At 47.2% G+C, this 22,684-nt stretch overlaps 1 pseudogene; it reads left to right on the top strand.

The window, feature by feature from the left end:
* Positions 1 to 11,933: 11,933 nt before the first annotated feature.
* Positions 11,934 to 19,154, top strand: LOC125367622 (annotated as a pseudogene).
* Positions 19,155 to 22,684: the final 3,530 nt, after the last annotated feature.

Below are 22,684 nucleotides of genomic sequence, written 5' to 3'. Positions count from 1 at the left end.
CCAACTGCTCTCCTCTCGCCAGAGGCAGCTGCTGGGCCCGGGAGCCCCTCCACCTTCAGCGCCTGCCCCGAAGCAGGCCGACAAGGATTCATTTAGGAACGTGAAAGCTTCTGTGAGCGACGGGGCTGGGCTGCCAGCAGAGTTTAGGCAGGTTCTGATCCCGCTGTAATTTAATTAAGCCCTGTTTATTTAATCAGCCCAGAGATCGGCATCCTCAGGCAGACATGGTGGCTGCCTGCGTGAGGAGGAGAGCCGCAGCCTGGCAGGTGTTTGTGAGGGGTTTGGGGTCCACAGCAGGCGAGTGGTCCAAGGGGGGCCCGGCTCTGGGGAGACCTACATTCGGCAGCCACCTGCGTGTATAAGCCCGCGCATGTCTGTTTGTGTTTCACGTACAGAGCTTCTGTTGCTATGTGTGTGTGCGCAGCTATGAGTGTGTACATGCTGTGCACGTGCAGAACTTCCGTGGCTGTGTGTGTGACGCGGTGAGCGTGTGCTTGTTGTGTGTGTGTGGGGGGGGGTGTTGCACGTGCAGACCTCCCATTCTGCTCACGTGTCTCCATCCGCGTGCACGCACGCGTGTGTGGGGGCCGGGAGGAGGCGTGCACACGCCGAGCCCAGAGCCCAGGATCTGCGTGTAGCCCCTGCAGGACGGTGGGAGCAGCGGAACCCACCGCCCACCTGCGCTCTCCGCCATCGCAGCAGCGAGGGCCACGGGGTGGCTGCGGACGGCGGGTGCGGGACGTGCGCCCCAGGCCTCGAGGGTGCGTCCCGCGGGGACCCCGCGGTCACGAAGGGCTGAGGACGGCTGGGTTCTCCAGTGTGCGTGCCTTCAGGAGCACCCGCGTGCCTGCACGGAGGCCGGGCGGGCAGATAGCGTGCGAAATCCACGTGGAGCACGCATGCGCGCGCACAGCGCACACGCGCGCACACTGGGAGCTCCGCGCGTGGCTTCCTTCTCTCTCCTCCATGCACACACTTACAGTCCTGTGGGCCACGAGCTAGTGGGGGGCAGAATGGCTTCAGATGAGCCCCGAGGCACCACAGGCGATTTTTAGGCTCAGGAGAGGAGACTTGAGGAGGGATGACCGCCCGAGAGCCTATCCTCTCACTCTGTAAAGTCTGTGTTCAATGGGAATAACACACGTGGTAACAGTGAAGTTGTTGTGTGTGTGTGTGTGTGTGTGTGTGTGTGTGTGTGAAATGGACTCAGGAACTCTTTCCTGGAATTTCTAATGTTCACATACTGTTCCAGAGCCCCATTTTCAGCTAGAGTCCGTCTACAGGGTGAGAGCCCCCGCGTGGGCCGCCCCGGGCCATGCCTTTGTACAGTTGTCTCCATCTGGATAGGCCTGACCTTCGTCACCAGTCGGAAATTGCAGAAATGGTTGTGTGGGCGCTCAGTGGGGAGCACAGAGAAGATGGGCCAACCCATACCCATTGGTTTGTAATGCTCTTGACCTAGGGCGTCCAACCCAGATGCCTTTGAGGTCCTTGAGTAGGGCTGTGGTTAGAGCAGTCACCAAACAAGAGTCATTCATCTATTGACCAAGAAGGTGAGTCCTTCCCCTCCTTCCTGCAGTCTGTCTGTCTGTCTATCTATCTATCTATCTACCTACCTACCTACCTATCTATGAATGAGCTAGAGACAGGGAGAGACAAAACACTAGGATCTCCTTTACATTTTTTTAAATGACAAAATAATTATCTATCTCTATGGGAGTACAGTGTTTTACTTACTACAAAAAGCACTTTGTCTAATGCTTGACCACTTCACTTACATTAATGAGCACTGTAATTTCTTCCCCCAACCATTACGAAGCAGGTGTAATTAAGCGCCATTTTGCACAGATTGTCACGGGGACTGGCTTAGGATAGAACTTGAACACAATCTTGAATTAGGCTGTAATTAGACAGTACTGAATTTTGCCTTTTTCCTAGACTTATGTCATCCAATCTGATCATTACTAGCCACACCTGGCTAAAAGCTTGTGAACTAAGAGCGCAATATGCTCTTGAACTTACATGTGGCTAGTAAGCACTTGAAGTACAATTGGTCTGAACTGAGATGCGCTGTGAGTATACATGTATATTTCAAAAGGTTACTATAAAAAAAGATGTAAAGATATACTATTGTATTCACAGCAATTACTTGATAAAATGATATTTGAATAGAAATTAAATGATTAAAATGAATTTCTCCAGTTTCTTTTTCCTCTTTAAAAGTTGCATATATTTTGAATTTTAACTGACCTGTCATAATTGTCTATATTTATAGCATATAATGTAATACATTTGTTTTATGCATCTACCAATCACATGATCAAATCAGAGTAATAAGTATTTCTAGGTCCTGAAGTATTTGTCATTTTATTGTGCTTGGAGCCTAGGAACTCTTCTCCTCTAGTTCTTTTTGTTTGTTTTTGGTGTTGGTGTTGAGGCTTGAATTCAGGACGTTACGCCGTCGGTTAACTTTTTTTCCTCAAGGCTTGTGCTCTAGCATGCCTCCAGTTAAAGCGTTGTGCTGATTAGTTGGAGATAAGAGTCTTTCAGATTTGTCTTCCTGGATTGGCTTTGAACCTTGGTCCTCAGAACTAAGCCTCCTTTATAGCTGGGATGACAGGCCTGAGCCACTAATGGCTAGCTCTTCTCTTCTCGTTCTTTATAATATAAGCTGTTGCAAGCTGGTTATCTTTCTGTGCTGTAGAAAACTGGGACCTATTCCTCCTAACTGTAGTTTAGTATTCTTTATCCACCTCCTCCAACGCCCATCCCAGCCTCTGGGTATCAATAGTGTCTCTTTCCATGAGGTCAGCTTTTTTTTTTTTGACAGCTTCTACATGTGGGTGAGAAAATGAAGTATTTGTCTTTCTGTGCCTGGCTTATTTTGTGAAACACGATGTCCTCTAGTTCTGTTTACTTTTAAGATGCGACCACAAAAATTTAAATTGTGTCTGTGGCTTGCAGGTGTGGTCCATTTTATGTTTCTATTAGGCAGCCACAGCTCTAAACCAGTGTTGGTGTGTTTTTAGACTCAGAGCCACAAGTCAGTCAGCACTCAAATCACCCAAATCACCACCCTGGGAGGTGAGGGGAAAATCTGACAAAATGTATGGTTGATAACTTGGTGTTTTTCATGTTTTGGTATTGAGCCATGAAAGGAAAGAAACAGCACCAGTGGTAACCCAGGGAAGGATGAGATTCTGTTCCGTGTCCCTGGTGACTTTCTTTGGAGTGTAGCCTTGTGGTAAAAGGCTTTTCCAAACTTACCTAAGTATACAAAACACTAAGGAAAAGTTCAGAGCCCTGGGCTAGAAGACTTCATGTTCCACATTCAGGTCAGGGGATTATGTAGGAAGAAACACCACATCTCCAGTGCCCGGAGGTCTGTTGACAGGGTCAGTCAAGCTGGGACAGAGGACCGGGAAGGGATGGGAAAAGGCAAAATCTAGGTAGAAAGTCAGCCAGCAAGAACAAGCAATCCACTATGTTTTTATTCATTAGCAGATACGAGTCTAATTATGACTCATTGCTTAATGCATTCTGGTGATCTACCAACCACTATTCCAAGTTCTAGAGATAGTAATCATCCAGGATAAAGGTAGAAAGTAAAGCAGAAAGCTTTCTACCTTCCTGAAACCTGCCTAATAAATAAATAAGACAATTTCTGATAGGTTGTATGCTGTAACAGAGAGAACCTTGAATTGATATTTATGGCATATGCAAGAGAGAATTTCATATTTTTCTCATATAACAACCTAGGCATGAGCAGTCTATGGCTGGGCACTTGTAGTCCTAGGGTATCAATAATCCAGATTGCTTCTCTCTTACTGAACTGCCAAGGTAAGACCTGAAATTACACTCAGGCATGAAGGAAAGAAAACAAAATGGTTTCCCTTCCTTCCTTCCTTCCCTCCCTCCCTCCCTCCCTCCCTCCCTCCCTCCCTCCCTCCCTCCCTCCATCCCTCCCTCCCTCCCTCCCTCCCTCCCTCCCTCCCTCCCTCCCTTTTCAGGATCTGATATGGAAGTTGTATACATCACTTAATTTATAGTCCATTGTGGGGGATGGCTATGCCTTTAGGAGGGGACGGCTGGCTCTAGCCCGCCCCACCTCCTTCCGGGTTCAACCGGAAGAGAAGCCAGGCCAGCCCCTGCCTCTCAGCGGCCAGCACGTGTGTCAGGATGGTGCCGGTTGAGCCAGAGGCGGAGCCAAGAGGTCTCCGCCTCTGTGGGAAGTTCCGTGACATCACCGTGATGGACACGCTCGTTAGCCTATCGTTGGCACCTGGCCAGTCCCTCTCCTTCGTGCGTCACTGCTGGTATAAGTGTATTTGCCCTCCCCCTTATTAAACCAGAACTCCCCTTGAGGGGTCTCCAGGACCCCACGCGCCCGTGTCTTCCTTGGGGAAAATGGGGAAGGGGGCAGGGCGTCCCGCGACCACACGCTACCGAGGCTGCACGTGGCCTCTGCTGCCGCAGTCAATCCCTACTGGCCAGGGGATGCATGAGAGCGATAGGGGACCACACGGAAGGGGCGGAGAGGCCCAGGACCCCCACGCGGAGGGGAGGTAGAGCGAAGCCCGGCAGTCCATTGGCCGTTACTCAGCCATAAAGACCACCCTAGAAGCAATGCAGTCTTTATATAGCACATGTACCTAGCCAATAGCACCTCAAAAAAAAGGAAAGGAAGAAGCAAACAGATATGGAGGGATAACTAACAATCTTAGCAAAATGATGAGGTTGTATGGCCACTATTTCAACAATCGTATAACTGTAAAGATCAGACTCGGACAATGCTTAGGTGAATCGAACAGGATTTACTCATCGAAACATAGAGAAAGACATCAACACTATTGGAACTCGTAACAGACAGACCAGCATTGTTTTCTTGGGCATAAAACGGTGAATACCTCTAGAACACGGAATCCTTTCTACACACTACAATGGCAATTATAAAATTAGAGTGTTGGAGGGGTGTCTTTGTCAGCTTTCTGCTACTGGAGCAAATAACTGAGATAATGAGCTTTTAACGAGAGGTTTATTTTGGCTCAGGGTTTGAGACGTTTCAGCCAGCGATTGGGTGGCCCTGTCGCCTTTGGGTCTGTGGTAAGACACGCATGTGACATCAGCAGCGGATCTCAAAACTGCTCCCCGCACGGCTAGGCTGCGAAGGAGAAAGAGGAGGAGGGTCCTCAAATCCCCTTCAAGGACAAACCCCCAGTGATCTAAAATCCTCCACTGGGTCCCGCTTCTAGAGGCTCTTCTACCTCCCAGTAGCACCAGGGGCTCGGGAGCAAGCCTTTAACACATGACTGGAGGGATAACCTTGACTATAATGAGGGGTCACATCAAATGTCCAGGAAGTCTAACTGATCGCACCCCTCTCATGTCTTATCCTACAAGATAAGATAATAGGATAAGGACAGAGAGTTGGGGGAGGGGGAACAAGTGCGGGGCAACTTATTAGCAAGCAGGTACAAGGCACATGTCTCTAGAGAACGAGTGTTTGAAGAGTTAGATGTAGCTCCTCAAGGAAAGCCTTCCAGGAATAGGCAAGAGCGGATGCAAAGAACTTAGACTAAGAGTGGCCTGCCTGTGTGCTAGGAATGAAGTTTTGCAGGGTAGCTGGAGGGTCCCGAGCACTTGGATAGGAGACTAGAAAAGGGAAGGCAGCCCTCAGATCCAACCCTGTAGGAATAACATCTTAATCAGGCAGAGAAAGTAGAGGAATCTATTTCCAGCAGGTCATTTCTAGCAGTTGCCTCTGGCAACTTGCTGTTGAATTGTTCCAAACCAGAGCTGGGGAAGGGAACTTGCTAGCGGTTATAAATTACCTTGGCTCAGTCTTCCCTTTTCTATACACTCATTTTCCTAACTTGTTTATGGGATAAAATGCACTTGTGCACTTAGCTGGGTATCAGTGGTTCATGCCTGTGATGTCAGCTTCTCAGGAGGCTGAAATCTGAGGATCAAGGTTCAAAGCTAACCTGGACAGAGCCATGAGACTTTGATCTCTAACTTTCCAGCAAAAAGATGGTTGGAAGTAGAGGTGTGGTCCAAGTGGTGGTGCACCAACTTTGAACAAAAAAATACAAGCAAGAGTGGGGAGGTCCTGAGTTCAAGTCCCAGTACACACACACACACACACACACACGCACACTGACACATGCACACAACCTTAGCCTCGTGTAACCTCCTTAAAGAGTTGCCTCAGGAGAAGCTGGGCACCTGTGGCTCACGCCTATCATCCTAGCTTCTCAGGAATCTGAGATCTCAAGACTGTTTGAAGCCACCTGAAGCAGGAAAGGCCTGAGAGACTCTTATCTCCAATTAACTAAAAGCAAACAAACAAGCAAGCAAACAAAGCCAGGGGAGCTGTGGCTCAAGTGCAGAGCGCTAGCCTTCAGCAAAATGAAGGTCAGTTGAAAGAGGAGGTCTGTGGGTGGGCCCCATGAAATGCAGAGTTCTGGGGGAGGCGGGCACAGTGCCTGGCACCCACAGGGTGGCACTGCCGTTATCCATACTGCGATTGCTACATTTGGTTGGTTTTCTGAAGTTCTAGGCCGTCAGTGTAGTGACTACTTTGAAGAATCTTCCCTTTGAGAACATATTGAGCAGGCGTAGATTTGTTCTCTTGCCAACACGAGTGTGTGGATCCTTTTAGAAGATTTCCTTTCGTCAAAGATGTCGCGGCTTCAGCGGGAGGAGCTGCGGCCAATGGGCGCGCCAGGCGATTGGATAAGGATTCTGCTCTTGGGGTCTCGTGAGCACGTGGACGTGGATGTAACTTACAGAGCCAGTCATTTCTGAATTTGTTATCGTTCCGATCTGGACATAACCATTAAAAATTGCGACCGCTTATCGAGGTATTTTGTGTTATGTCTGTGTCTGTGTCGTGTGCTCTCTCAGAGTGCAGAGCTTTGCTTGAGCGCATGGCTTTGGGACCATTTTCCATTCCTAGAGGAACTGGGAGCGGAGGAGAGGCGAGGACAGCTACGCTCCTTAGGTCCCATTCCGTCTCAGCCTCAATCATCTCTACATCTGTAGCCACTGCACCCATCCGCTCCTTCTCACCCTCGCTTCTATCGAGTGCCTTCTGTATGTCAGGTGTCGTGGCAGTGTGTAGGACTGCAAATATCAAGATTAAAAAAATAAAGTCTGGGCCTCATGGTCTTCCAAGCGTGATAGAGGAGAGGGCGGGCGTGGTGCCGCAGAGCAGAGCCCGGGTGTGCTGAGAAAGGAAGGCCCGGGCAGGATGTGGATTCGGAGAACAGCCCTCGCCGGCACTGGAGGTGGAGGAGACTGTGCCCGACCCGAGTCTTGAAGGATAAAGAGATCAGGGACAGCTTTCCAAGTAGAGAGAACAGTGAGTAGGAAGGCATATTGGGGTAGAGAATTCGGCAGGCTCGGGGAGCTGCGGATCTGTTTAGTACAGGCAGAGCATCGGCTAAGGAGGGGTGAGGAGAGAAGGAAATGGTGCTCCAAATTATCGAGAGTCCTTCCTGTCAGTCAGGGGAATGAGTTTCCATCCGAAGGAATCCTGTAAGAAGACAGTTGCGTGGCGGGGAGTGACGATCCGCTTGGCAGTGTTTGACAGCTTTTCCTGGCTTTAGGGTCGCGACGGGACTGAAGGAAGCCACGCTTCCCGGTGGAAGGGAGAGTGGTTGAGGCACCGCGATGTCTGTGGGACACGGGCCCTGTCATTAGAGGGTGGTGAGGAAAGACGCTGCGGGGTGTGGAATGAATGGGGCTTGCTGCTACGTGGAGTGTGGGGGAGGAGGAGGAGGCCTCTCTGTCTGGAGGGGGGCATGGCTGGCTTTCCTGTGTGACTCGGGAAGGAGAAGGAAGGCTTTGTGGGTGGGAGCAATGAGTCAGGCCAAGTGTCGACTGAGAGGAACAAATGGGGGTGAGGACTGGAGTGATCTGCGCCAGAACCCTGGGGAACCCGCGCTCACTGGAGAACAATTGCAGAGTGACGGCCAGAAGCCAGCCAAGAACAGCCAGAGAAGTAGGGGGAAAAGGAGTTAGGAGTTTTCTTGCCAATGGACATTCTTACCGGGGTGAGGTGGAATCTCAATGTTGTTTTGATTTGCATGAGAATGGCCAAGAGGCACATGAAGACGTGTTCAACATCCCTGGCAAAATTGTTTGTAAAACACCAAAGCTAGATTCTTCTATATCGCCCTGCACCAGAATCAATTTCCAATGGATCAAGCACGTTGAGGTAAAAGCAGATCCCCTGAAAACATTGCGGGAGGAATAGGAGAAACACTAGGGCTCCTTGGCACAGGTCGGAACTTTTTAAATAAAGCAAATCAATGAAAGGTTGGGAAAATAGGATTGCATCAAACTGCAGAGCTTCTGTGTGGCAAAGGGCACAACTTGCAAAATAAATGGAAAGCCCACAGATTGGGAGAAGATCTTCACTGGCCATACAACCGACAAGGGCCTTGTGTCTAAGGTACATGTAGAACTCAAAGAAAAGATTAAGTTTCCTCAAAACAAAACCTCAAAGAGACAAATGCCCCCTTAAGAAATGGGCTAAAGACTTAAGAAGAGACTTCTCTGACGAGGAAATGAGAATGGCCAAGAGACACATGAAGAAGTGGCTCAACGTCACTGGCCATAAAAGAAATCCTTGAGACATTTTGAGACAAGGTCTGTTAATTCAGCATTGGTAGTGCTTTGCCTGTGCTTTTCAGTAGTGTCGCGTCGGCATGACACGTAGCACAACATCTGGTCCATAGCAGCCATGGGATAGATATTTACTAAATCGAATTGAAGTTCGCGAATACCCTGGCTTTGAGAGATACTCTGTCAAATAGTCACTCCGTGTCAATGCTCTGGAGCTGGTAAAGCTCTGACTCTCCATGTGTAGGGCTGTGTGATCCTGACTTGCAAGGGCTGGGCAAGTACTCAAATGTTTGATTGTCAAGAAGCCCTGGAGTAGATGCTTTGCCCTGTGCATTCAACTCATGGCATGTGTGAACAACTAAAGGAGAGGGTCCCAGAGAGTCGCCCAGGCTTCATGAGAGGCAGGCCATGGACTCGCCTACCTAGTACCAAGCAGGGGTGGGAAGGCAAGGTATCTCCGTGTTGACCAATGGTGGCCTCAGAGAGACAGGCTCTTGACCCGTCGCAGCTAAGCCAGCAGCTACTGGTGCTTGGATCTGTTACCGGGTGGCCTGGGCCGGCTAAGAGAGTCCTGTGTGTCCTCCGTGCTGGCCTGTCTTCACTCACCCTTAGATTGTCAAGGACACAGGAAGAAGGAAAGCGAGAGGCAAGGACAATTGACCTCCTGTTAACTCATGGCTGAGTACAAATGACCACGTGCCTTTTCACTTTGTAAACCCTCATCTATTTACTACAAAGACCTAGCATAGCATGCAGAAGAGGAGATCATCGCTGAGAAACTCTAGGACTATTTTGGAGTGATTTCAGGACTTTTTTCCCCCCGCCTGCCCAGCTTTTAACATCTTCTCTGCCTAGCTAGTCTGTGTTATTGGACTTTGAAGAAGGCCAGGGATGTTCTTCCTGGAAAAATGATGCTGCGTGACTGGCGAGGCTAGCGAGAGAGACTCTGGAGAAGCATTTACCACCTTGCGGATGCTGCAGAGGAGAAGCTCAGCCCGTCAGCCCCGGCACAGGGCTCCCTGGATGTGCAGAATGAAGGCGAGGGGAGGGAGTTGCTCGACAGCGTACAGTCCCCGGGGACAGTCTCCGCCTTCCCCCCACCTCACCCGGGCCGGGAAGAGGCATCCTGGTTCTGGCTAGGGAGGGTGATCGGTTATCACCTGTCCTAGGCACGGGGTGGAGGCTGAGGGGCGGGGAGGCTGCGGCCCATACGCGTGCAGAGAGCACCTCCGGACACAGCTCGCACACGGGCCCCGGCCGGCAGGAGTGCAGAAGACCCGAGGAGCCGCTGATCTGTGCCCCGAGTCCACAGAGGCAGAAATGGAGGCCAAGGGAGAGGGTTCAGCTAGCTGAAGGGCCACAGTCCGTGTCAGAGCAATGCTGGCCCCATCCAGCATTTTCCTTTGCTGACCCATTGTCTGTGCGATTTTTTTTTCCTTTCCCTTTCCTTTCCTTCTCTCCCTCCTTTCTCTCTCCCTTCCTTCCTTCCTTCCTTCCTTCCTTCCTTCCTTCCTTCCTTCCTTCCTTCCTTCCTTCCTTCCTCCTTCCCTCCCTCCCTTCCTCTTCTTTCCTTCCTTCCTTCCTTCCTTCCTTCCTTCCTTCCTTCCTCCTTCCCTCCCTCCCTTCCTATTCTTTCCTTCCTTCCTTCTTTCTTCCTTCCTTCCTTCCTTCCTTCCTTCCTTCCTTCCTTCCTTCCTTCCTTCCTTCCTTCCTTCCTTCCTCCTTCCCTCCCTCCCTTCCTCTTCTTTCCTTCCTTCCTTCTTTCCTTCCTTCCTTCCTTCCTTCCTTCCTTCCTTCCTTCCTTCCTTCCTTCCTTCCTTCCTTCCTTCCTTCCTTCCTTCCTTCCTCTCTCTTTCTCTCTTTTTCTTTCTTTCGTTCTTGTATTGGCACTAGGGCTTGAACTAGTGCCATTCTACCACTTGAACCTCACTTCCACTTCCAGCTATTTGCTGCTTAGTTGGGGACAAGGGTCTCACAGACTTTCTTTGGGGGAGGGATGGAGGTGGTGGCTTTAGAACTTGGATCCTCAGATCTCAGCCTCCCGAGTACCTAGGATCACAAGCATAAGCCTTGCACTGGACTCAAATTACCTTTCTTAGTCGTGTTTTTCCATCTGGATAACTCAGCTATTGCCTGATCCTTCCTATGTCAAAAGAGGAATATTTCAACATGACATAAGAACACAAAATTAGAAGAGTCAGAAAGTGGTCTAAGTCTTAACTTTGTGGGACCTTGGGCAACTTACTTTACCTATTTGAGCCCCAGTTTATCCTGTGTAACATTTGTTAAATAATAACAACAGTAAGTGAGTCAGATACCACATTAAGTGCCCAAGCTATTTCCTTGATGACATGGAAAGGGAGGTACTATTATGATTCCCATTTTGAAGATGAGAGAACCAGAGCTTGGAGTTTAGGTAGTTTTCTCAAGGTCAAAGCTAGGTGCTAGTATTTATTCCATAGGATTTATGTGGGAATTGTATGATCTATTGATGAATGCGTGTCTCAGTTATGAAATACACGCATGCAAACATCTAGGCAAGTCCTTCATTTTCAACATGAAGATAGAGTTGTTTGGGGGAACAGCGCTGAATTTCACGCGGTCACGATTTGCTTGTCTTCACCAGACACTTGGATCTTGCTGTGGAGTTTGGAGAGCTGTGGCATTTGTGTGATGTGCTGGCGAGGCACCCGAGCCCTTGCTCTCTCCTCGAGATGGCAGGTGAGCTGGGAACGCAGACCTTGGGGTGAGCAGGGGGGCCCCACATGTGCGTGTTTGTACCCAAGGGATGGGAGTCTGGGAGTGAGGTGCAGTAAGGGAACAAGTTTAGCATGGAACGCTGGCTTCCAGCCCTAGCCAGACGAGTTGGCGCTCAGGGATCTGGGTTTGTGGAGGAGGGACGCGATGCTTTGTTTGTAAAGCCCCCCCGGCATTGGAACGGGCCAGCAGGGCTGATGTACACGGTGAGGACCCCTCCCTGAGGAGGCCGGAGGATGGCTCACCGCGGGCGCGGCTGACAGCTCTGCCGGCTGGATTACTTCTCTCTCCTGGCAGGAAACCCGAGGGGCCCTCGGTGCGCTTCTGAGCGAGACTTAGCCAGCTGTCCACCCGCCCACCCTGGCCCCCCACGGGCCCACGGGTGTCACCGACCGGGGAGCTCTCCTCCCACCTCTGCTCTGCCAGCTGCTCCCCGGTAGTGACCTGGGGAGATGCGGACCTAAGCTTCTTGGAGATGTAACCTTTTCCCCCTTTTTCTTGCTTTGTGGTGCTGGAGACTAGACACGGGACCTCAGGTGCCCGGAGTCCCTGCTGGCGTTGTGACCTGGGATCCCGCCCCGCCCGGCGCCTCTGAGGACCATCATCCTGCAGGGTTTTCTGTCCAAGGCGCAGTGCGGTACCCAGGATGATGGGCGCGGGCATGAATGCAGTTGATGCTGAAAATCAGGTGGAACTGGAGGAAAAAAACCACGACTTAGTAATCAAGTGCCGGAACTCCAACACACACTTGGAAATTTCTCAGCAAGAGTAGATGCAGTTAAGGAAGAAAATCAGAAGCTAAAATCAGCAAACCACGTTCTTGGACAATATATAGAAAACCTCATGTCTGCTTCTAGTGTTTTCAAACAACTGACACGAAATGCAAAAGAAAATAAGGGATTGAGTTCCCTTCTCGTTTATGGAATTGCTGCTTCTCCTTTTCTCTCTTTCTCCCTCCTTCTCTCCCCCCTTTAAAACTTGGGTAGATTCCAAAAGTGACAGTACCTTTGTTGGTGGCTTCCTTGAATATTTATGAAGATAATGTCAAATCTAGGCAAAATTAACTACTTAACCGGAGACTTCCATGAGTCTGTGTATTACGTTAGTCTAAGAAAATGTGCAGTTGTATTGTAAAGACTTTATAATTAGAATTGCACATATTTATGAAACTTGAATGTTTTATTGAATTTACTTTGATATGTAGGCTTAGCAATGCCTTTTATCACATGCTCACTTAGTAAGATGTACAAGAAAATAGCCATGTTGTGAAAATGTGACCAAAATCATGTACTGGATGCACAGCTTTATGTCTGTACCCACCCGCCATTGTGTGCCTCTCCTAGTTCTGCTCCCCCATCCCCCTTCTCCTAAGTCAAGATGGATTCCACATTTGTAAAAGTACTTGGAATAGTAATCACCCTGACAGTCACCTGATCCGTAACTCCTGAAGTTAACCAAACCCTTGCCTGAAGATTCTCAGCTGTGCTTTCTAGTAATAGAACAGGACTGCGGTTTCTCGTTCACCAGTTGAAAACAGATTGGGGCTATTAAGAGGATTTTAATTCGGAACGAAATAATCAAATTGATATTTGTTTAAAAATTGTTTTTGCACTCAATAACCCACTTGGTATCTGAAAAGATAAAAATTTTGGTTATGTATCTATTAGAAGTAGAAAATCTTGGAGGGATAGAAACAGGTAGAAAATAAGATGATAAAAGTAGCAACCTACTCCAGATATTTTCACTCCAGACTCGTATTATCTCTGGCACAGAGCAGACTTTCCAGGGAATGAATGAATATATATTATATTATATATATACATATATACATATATATGGATGAAGTTTGACTGATCTTACAGAAACCACATGCTATACCAGCTCTAGGGTTTGGTTGCAAAGTTTATGTGTTGTACCCAGTGAATTAACTGTTACCAAATTCCTTGAAGAGCATTTTAGTACTAGAATCATGAGCGAGAGAGTTTTATATGTATAATTGGTAAGCTCAGTATTTTTATCTCACCCTTTCTGTAAAGTCAACTAATTGGTTTGTAGAATTTTAGTCATTCTTTTAACAGTTTTTAAAGTTCAGTTCATAGATTTCATTCGGTAGAGGAATCAATATCAGAGGTAATATTAAGATATTATACTAGGAAGAGAAATCCACTAATATAGCTGTGCTTATTAGATTGAGCTACTTTAATCATGGGATAATCTTCTGTGTTAGTGTAAGATTTGATGAATGACTTTCAATATCTAAAAATGTTCTAGTCATACTGCACACATTTTGCATCCCTTTTGTGACTTAATTTTACAAGTATTTAAAATTGTGTTCTGTTTCTGCTTTGCTGTTTAATAAAAAGTTGTTTCAGAGAGAAAAAAAAAGACCTCATGCATGCTAGGAAAACACTCTATCACCAAAACATCTCCCCAGCCCTAGAGATGTAATTCATTTATTAGTTTGTTTTGGTGCCAGTTGTGAGACTTGAACTCGGCCTTGTATTCTCACTTGGCCTTTTCCCATTCAAGGCTGGCACGCTACCACTTGAGCCATACCTTCACCTCTGGCTTTTTGGTGGTTAATTGGAGATAAGAGTTTTATCACCTTTCCTGCTGGGTCTGGCTTTGAACCACAATCCTCAGATCAGCCTGCTGAATCACTAGGGTTAGAGGCTTGGAGATGTAACTCTCAGGCTGATTTATACTGTGAGTAGACTTCCAAGCCTAGGGTTTGAAACAAGTCGCTTCCCCAAAGTGAAACCTGGGGCTGGGAATGTGCCTTAGCAATAGAGTGCTTGCTTAGCATGCATGAAGCCCTGGGTTTGATTCCTCAGCACCACATAGATAGAAAAAAGCCAGAAGCGGCACTGTGGCTCAAGTGGCAGAGTGCTAGCCTTGAGCAAAAAGAAGCCAGGGACAGTGCTCAGGCCCTGAGTCCAAGCACCAGGACTGGAAAAATAAATAAATAAAAAGTGAGAACTGCTTTTTTAGTTTCCATTGGTTACAATTCTTTTGGCATTGAATGAGGCTTTTCTTTACTTTTTTTTTTTTTTTTTGGCCAGTCCTGGGCCTTGGACTCAGGGCCTGAGCACTGTCCCTGGCTTCTTCCCGCTCAAGGCTAGCACTCTGCCACAGCGCCGCTTCTGGCCGTTTTCTGTATATGTGGTGCTGGGGAATCGAACCTAGGGCCTCGTGTATCCGAGGCAGGCACTCTTGCCACTAGGCTATATCCCCAGCCCATTTTCTTTACTTTTTAATCTTTTAATTCGTGAGTTAACATTTGTTAACTCTATGATCTTCCTAGTTGCTTCAAAAGTTCATGATCTGAATGCATAGACAATGAAATCCAGACATGGGTGCTCATGCAAATCAGTGCCTGTCATTAAGATCAACATCCACTGCAAGTAACAAACACTCCAAGTGACCACAGCGTAAGCAAGAAGGCCATGCAGGTTTCTTTCTCACTTAAGGCCCGAAGGCAGAGAGTTTAATGCTGTCTCCATAGAGTTCTCTGTTGTACCTAGGTGTGTCCCTCCACTGGGGTGTGTGTGTGTGTGTGTGTGTGTGTGTGTAAAGGGTAAGAGCGTAGGCAAGCTCAATTGCAGGGTCTTCCCCAAACATTACCCAAAGAAGCATCTCTCTCTCTCTCTATTCCATTGCCTGAACTATATTTATGGACATTCCTGACTATTAATAGGTGCTGGGTTCGGAGTCTATTTTGGGTAGTCACATGTTCTGCTAAAACTTGGGGTTCTATTGTAATGGAAAAAGGTAAATTAGACCGCTGGTGACTAGAGTCTGTCCCTAATCTTATTTCTCTATTCTTGGTTTTTCCTGAGAGTGTGGAGGAGTCTTTTGAAAGTTTTTCAGCCTATAGGGGGCGTGAGGGAGCAAAGGTCAGTGTGGGAGGGACTGGTAATGGACTCCACAGTCAAGGTAGCGCAAAGATCGTGTCTATGTCAAGTGCTCAGCCCCCAGCAAGAACTGTCTAGAAAACAGTTTATAAACTGAAAAACAATCATGTTGCTTAACGCAACTGAACGTTACCCTTAGCTCTGATTTAGGGGTAGATATGAAGAGCCAGGTGCCAGTGACACACCCTGGGATCCTCTTCATGCAGGGGACGCAGAGCTGAGGATCATGGTTCGACGCCAGCCCAGGCACCAAAACTCATGAGACGAATCTCCTGTTTACCACCAAAAACTAGACGTGGAGCTGTGTGCTCAGTGGGAAAGCACCGGCAGTGAGGACGAAACAACACCTAAGGGACAGCACCCAGACCTTGAGTTCAAGACTCAATACTGGCGCACGCGCACACACACGCGTGTGTGCACACACACACACACTCCACACCACACACGTATTAAGAAAACAAAACAGAAGAGGACACTTTATGGGTGCATGTAGTACCGAATAGTCAAGGCATGCCAACGATGAAAAATAATTTGTGTCAAAGCACGTGAATGTGAGCAAAAAGAGAGAGCAATGTGAAGGCACATAAAGCATGGTTATTTTACTCTCGCACAGTGAAATTATTTTACTTTGGGCAGCTACAGACAGGCCATTTTTTAAGTAATGAATCACGATGGCTGAATTGATATGATCAATCATGGCAGCGTTTATTTTTCAATTGAAGACCAGGTTGTGAAGCACTTGGGTCTTCTCTGGGTAGGATGGGCGAGGCTGTATGTAGCGCCAGAGCACGTCCCTGTATCTGAGATCGGAACGCATTTAATAGACCGAGTCAATGCGCCTTGCTTGGAGGAAATTTCAATTTCACCACAGGCGATTTACATAGAGAGTCACAGCGTGAATTCATAGCGCCTATCTTGGTTGCTCTGGAGATAGCTTCTCTGTTGGAAAGGCAATTACGATCTGCAGGAGAAGCCTGCCTACCATTCGTCTCCAGCTTTAAATGTTGACAGGTGGTGGGGATGGGGATGGGGGGAGGGGCGGTTAATAAAAGGCTTTGGCTTTCCAGTCTCTTGGAAGGAGAGGGATTTCTGCCACTCTTTCCTGGCCTTCAGTGATATTTTTCTTTCCACTTGAACATTTCAAGCTTTTGATCAAAATCAGTCATCTGTCATGATTAGTAAGCTTTGTTCTATAACCTATATGGAGACAACATAATGACCAAAGAGGCATGGAAAATAAAATGTAGCACGGCTGTGGAATTCATTTCTAGCTCCTGGCTGTGAGCTCTGAACTCTACTGAGGCCTTTACCACACTCCTTTGTCTTAGGAGACGTGAGCTTGGGTCTGGCTGGTCGTCCTTGGTGCCTTCATTCACAAACGATCCTGATGGTGACGTTCTCGTGATCGCTTTTCCTCATTCCCAGAGAAGACAGGGAAATTGTTGTCTGCAAATTAGATCATGGTTCAGCCAAACAAATGTGTTTTCTGAGTGACTTCTTCTCTATGAGACGTTGAGGTAGCCCAAAGGCTTGTGCATTCACGTCCAAGGCCTGAGCAGAGACCTGATGGCATTTTCATCCGATTCACTTGGGTATAAAGACCCCCACTCCTTCTTTAATCATCACCTTAGATGCAAGGCTAAAAGGCTGTAATTATTTGAAGTAGCTGAAATTTGAGTGACCCAGATAATTATCTCAGCAAGATGGACTTAAAAGTTTATTGACACAAATGCCAGTTTCATTAGAGGTTTGGTACAAAAGGCAAGTCCTTGAGACAGCTGGTTGACCGAGGTGAATTGAAAATTAACAGCACCGAAGACATAGGGAGTCGCCAGGGACTTTGAAGTAATCACCATTATTTCCATAATGCAGTTAGCAGAGGATTATGGGAGGCCAGAACAACCTTTATAGTTATCGTACTTTGCTTTGCTCAAATCGAGGCTAAGCTGCTTAGAATCAGAGGACTTCTTTCAAAATGATTTCACAATTCAAACTTCACAAGGGAGTCTGTGGCGTAGACTTCACTCGGGCATATAGTAAAAAAAAAATAGTTGACAAGCCAAAGTGAATTAAAATTGTACTCTTCTCTGGACTGTGGGTAGCCAAAGCTAACACTGTGTCAATAGTTACATTCTCCTAAGTATACATTTTTTAAAGCTTTGGGCCTCTCTTTCTTATTTGTGTGTTTAGTAGATGATGAAAGGCAGGTAGCACAATATCTGTAAGTTAGAAAAATACGTGAACATCACCTGAATTTAAACACAAGTTGTCCCTCCACGTGGCATTGTTTGGGGTTTATTAGTTATTATTAGGTGGTAAGAATTTCACCTAACAGCTCACGTGAGGAATTGTAAACAGAGTCATGTGCTGTTTGCTACAAGTGACGGCTGGTGGTAGAGTGGGCACCTCGCGCTTCTCTAATGAGGCGGTAAGCTTTCCGGGCCTTGCCCCAGGAACACTACCAGCATGAGCCTCGAGGTTCAAACCACATGCCCTGGGCCCTCGTGATTTCTGTCTATGGAGAATCCCATCAGGACTCCCCTGGGGGCCATGCCTCAAGGTGTCTGTAACCCATGGGTTACCCAGAGCGTGGGCCTCACCTGCAAGTGAACGGGGAGGGAGCCCTCTCCCAGCCTCACTGGGGTTTGCGCACATCGGAGGCACTTGTCTAGCCTCAGAGCTATGGGGCTGGGTAGCTGAGAAGGAGTGAAGCCATTCTCCTGTGTCTGAGAGGCTCACAGGGAATGAATTGGGACTTCTCAACACACGTGAGCTACAATCCTAGCTACTCAGGAGGCTGAGATTTGAGGACCTACGTTCGAAGCCAGCCTGGGCAAAACAAAGCCCAGGAGATTCTTTTTGGTTGGGTTTTATTAAATTTTATTGACAAGGTGTTGTGTAAAGGGGGTATGGTTACATAATAAGGTAGTGAGTACATTTCTTGTGATATCTGTTGCACCCTCATTTGGTTTCTTTTTCTTTTAACTGTATTTTGGTTTGTTTTGTCTTTTCTTTTTTTGGTACTGGGGATCGAACCCAGGACGTTGCACTTGCTAGGCAAGCTCTTTGCCACTGCCTAAACCCTTGCAGGGTTCAGCAGCTATGGCGGGGATGGAAGTCTGATCATTCGCGGGCAGCAGGGTCTGAGGTAGGCTGGCTGCGGGTGAGAAGGAGAGCCGGGTGAGGGGGGCAGGAGGCCCCCCGAGAGGGAGCCCAGCAGGAAGCTAGCTGCACTCATGCCAGCCCAGCCTGGGTTCCTGGAAGCTGTCCTCTTGGCCTCTAACCACAGAGGATTTTCTCCTACGCCCTTGTGACTCAGGGGCTTCAAGATCCCAGACCACTGACGTGCTACACGATCATTCCACCCTGGGCGGAGTTCCGTCTCGTGTCCTCTGATTTAGTGCAAGGACAAATCAGGAACACATTTATCAGTCAGGAAAAGTCAGCCTCCTGCCATTCTAACTACTAAAAACAAAGCCTAACCTTCTAAACACTGTACCCAGACACTCTTAGACCTGGGCCCTTACACAAGGCACCAAGGGAAGAGCAATTGTTATGTCCATTAGGAGGATGAGAAAGTCATGATTTCCCCACCCCCACATTTTCTCATCTGAATGGTGGCTCTTACTCTGTTGCTTGCTATAGTCTAGAATATGTGGTGGATTTCTTTCCTTTCTTTCTTTCTTTCTTTCTTTCTTTCTTTCTTTCTTTCTTTCTTTCTTTCTTTCTTTCTTTCCTTTGTTTGTTTGTTTGTTTGTTTCTCTCTCTCTCTCTCTCTCTCTCTCTCTCTCTCTCTCTCTCTCTCTCTCTCTCTCTCTCTCTCTCTCCCCCTCTCTCTCTTTCTTTCTTCCTTTTTTTTTTTGCCAGTCCCGGGGCTTGAACTCAGGGCCTGAGCACTGTCCTTGGCTTCTCTTTGCGCTCTACCTCTTGGGCGACAGCACCACTTCTGGCTTTTTCCGTGTATGTGGTGCTGAGGAATCGAACTCAGGGCTTCATGTGTAGGAGGCGAGCACTCTACCACGAGGCCACATTCTCAGCCCTACTTGGTGGTTTCTTGCAACTTCTTAGTGCCAGAATGCATCGCTCATGAGCTCAAAGTGCTACACCTCACCCCGGATTTCCAGATGAGCTCTTCCTCCCCTCAGACGCTGCCGTCCTACACTTCCCATCTGAGGAGCACTGGGTTTAAAGGACAGGAGTCGCACAGACCCGTCCCTCTCCCTAGTGTCGCCATCTAGGAGCCTTTGTGAATGTCTGAGCTTGTCCATGCTATGTAACGAGTGGGCATGCAGTAGAGAGGGAAGAACGGCACCTTCGTAGGCGGGCTGAAAAGTCAATGCGAAAGCAAAGTGACTTGCCAGGGAGAAACGGAGAATAACCAAGAGTAGCTGCAAAACATGGAAACACGAGAAAGTGCTCCAACTGGGTTGCAGACTAGAATCACCTGAGGAGTTCTTTCAAAAAAGTTACTATGATGGTTTTTATCACCAACTACACACCAGAATCTCTGAGGGCAAAACTTAGGCAAGACCGTACTGAGGACCTCATGGAAGAGGAGGTTTGCCCATTTCCAGGTTTAAACACTGCGCTAGTCTTCTGTCACTATGTAAAAATATCACACGAAACTCAATAGCGTACACTGCACAACTCGTTACCTCAGTGTCTTGGGTCGGCAATCCGGCGTGACTGAATTGAGGATTACCCTTTGAGGTTGCTCATGAGCTTCCAACTGATGACTCGGGGAGGGCTGAGGTCTCGTCCGAAAGCTCGGAAGAGCTGGGATCCATTTCCAAGCTGACATGACGGCTGGCAGGACTCGGTTCCTTTTGGCGGTTAGACCGGGGGCCTCGTTTGCCTTCTGACTGATGGCTGGAGGCTCTTACCAGTGGCTCACAATGTAGTGCTCCCAACACAGCCATTCATGATCAAAGCATGCACGCGGAGACGGCCACGAAGACTCCGAGGCTGGGCGCGAGGGCTCCAGCTTGCAGTCCTGGCTGCTCGGAAGGGAGAGGTCAGAAGATGGTGGTTTGAGACCAACCCACAACTGTCAAGAAAACAGTGTGTGAGACCACCGCCTCCACCAATGGTTGGGCCTCGCGGTGTGTGCCTATCGTCCCAGGATGCAAGGAAAGCATACTGACTGCACGCGGTGGGGCACGCCTGTCCTTCAGCGACACGAGGAAGCACACGTCGGACGGCAGTCCAAGTCTGTCCGGCAATCCGTCGAGGCCCTGACTGTCTGGAAAATAGCCGACACAAAAAGGGGCTGGTGGATAACACAGAAATGTACTACGAAGAAGGTTCCATCAATGGGCCGTTTTTGAATCTGTACATAAAAAATAGGGTATGACATAGTCTACCATTTTGTGCTCTCAGTTCAACAATCCCAAGCCTGCCAATAGCCGTGAAAGCAAGTTTTCAAGCAGATTCTGTTGCTCGGGTCAAAACCTACCCTTAAAAAAAATCACAGATAAAAATCTAAAAGAGAGCCGCATGCCAGTAGCTCATGCCTGTAATCTTAGCTACTCAGGAGGCTAAGATCTGCAGATCACCATTCAAAGGCAGCCCCGGCAGGAAAGGGTTTTATTTCCAGTTAACTACCAAAAAGCTGAAAGTGGAGTTGTGACTCAAGTGGGAGAATGCTAGTCTTGTGAAAGAAAGAAAGAAAGAAAGAAAGAAAGAAGGAAGGAAGGAAGGAAGGAGGAAGGAAGGAAGGAAGGAAGGAAGGAAGGAAGGAAGGAAGGAAGGAAGGAAAGAAAGAAGGAAGGAAGGGAAATGCTCAGGGACAGCATCTGATTATAAGCCCCAGGACCAGCACCAAAAACAAAAGAATAAAAAAAACACAAAGCATATAAAGAAAAAATTAATAAAATGAAATTCATCATAAGGCAAGTCAAAGTGGTCTTTGAAAGACACTTTAGGAAAATAAAAAAAGAAAAGCCAGTGATGGGGGAGGGCCATTATTGAGTATCTTAAAAATCTCTGAAAAGACAATAATAAGAAAAAGATCAATTATTTTCTTTTAAAATATAATTTGGTTATTATTAAGGTGTTCTACAAAGGGGTTACCATTTCCATTTTGTAAGTCAGGTAATGAGTAATTTCCTCTCTTGGGACAATGCCACCCTTTCCTTCGCTTTGTCCAGATTCCCCCTTTCATCCCTGCCCACAAGTTACGTAGTTCATTTTCCACACAGTGCATACTGAATAGCATGATTGTATTTGTTCACTCTTTCTCCTCCCTTTCTGCTCCCCCTCTTTGCCCTCTCTAAAAGAAACCCCAACCTAAAGCAAACACTACCACCACCACCACCAAAGACAACCAGTAACAACAACAAAAAACCGTGCTTACATTTCCTAGAATGTGTTTTGATAAGTAGTATTTTAAATGTTCAGACAAGTTCCACCTTTTTTGAGTTCTTCCCCTAAGGGTATCTTCCTGACAGTTTAAAAGTTAATGTTTAAAACTAGAGCATAGGTGTTAATAGATATCCTAGTAGAGTAGAGATGGGTGGTAACTTAGCTAAGAGATGTTTAGCACCGTTATCCATTAAGGAAATGAAAATTAAAATCACAGGAAAATACCACCTATGATGGTGTGGTATTGCTTACATCAATAAAATTCATCCTGTGTAGATGTACAGATCTCTGTTCAACTAAAACCTCAGTCAAGATGTAGAATAGTTCCTCCCCTAATTCTCTCCACTACTGCAGCAGTTCACCTTCATCCCTCCACTTCTCCGCCCTATACCCCAGTTTCTGGCAGTCCCTGCTCTGCATTTCATCCTTCAAGTTTTATGTAAACCCGTATTTTAATCCTTTCTTTATTACTGAGTGCTACTCCATTTGTAAGTCTGCAATTACATTCTTTCTTATTTATTCACCAATTTACAGACATTTGGGTTGCTTCTGAATGGGCCAATTATGAATAAAACATTATTGTACAACATTTATCCATATGCTTCTATTTATTGTGAAGAAATACCTAAGAGTAGGATGGCTGAGCTATACAATATGTGTGCATTTAACTTCCTAAGAAATTGCCAGACTGTTTCGCAAAGTTGTCGCAGCAAAGTGGCAGTGTGTAGAAGTTTCGGTTGCTTTGCTCCATTGCCAACGCTTGTTATTTTCAGATTTTAAAAACGAAACCATCCCCATGGGTGGTATTTTCCTGTGATTTTAATTTTCATTTCCTTAATGGATAACGGCGCTAAACATCTCTTAGCTAAGTTACCACCCATCTGTCTACTCTATTAGGATACTTATTAAGTAAGAGTACATATGTCCAGAACTCAGTCCAGTTAGGCTACTTATGAAATTATCAATAGGAAATGGGAATAGTTACAGAATTGTATTATTGTAGTTGTAGAATTATACTG

Source organism: Perognathus longimembris, chromosome 19 (genome assembly GCF_023159225.1).
Source record: "Perognathus longimembris pacificus isolate PPM17 chromosome 19, ASM2315922v1, whole genome shotgun sequence".
Taxonomy (NCBI): Eukaryota; Metazoa; Chordata; class Mammalia; order Rodentia; family Heteromyidae; genus Perognathus; species Perognathus longimembris.
This window is presented reverse-complemented; position numbering and strand designations above follow the sequence as displayed.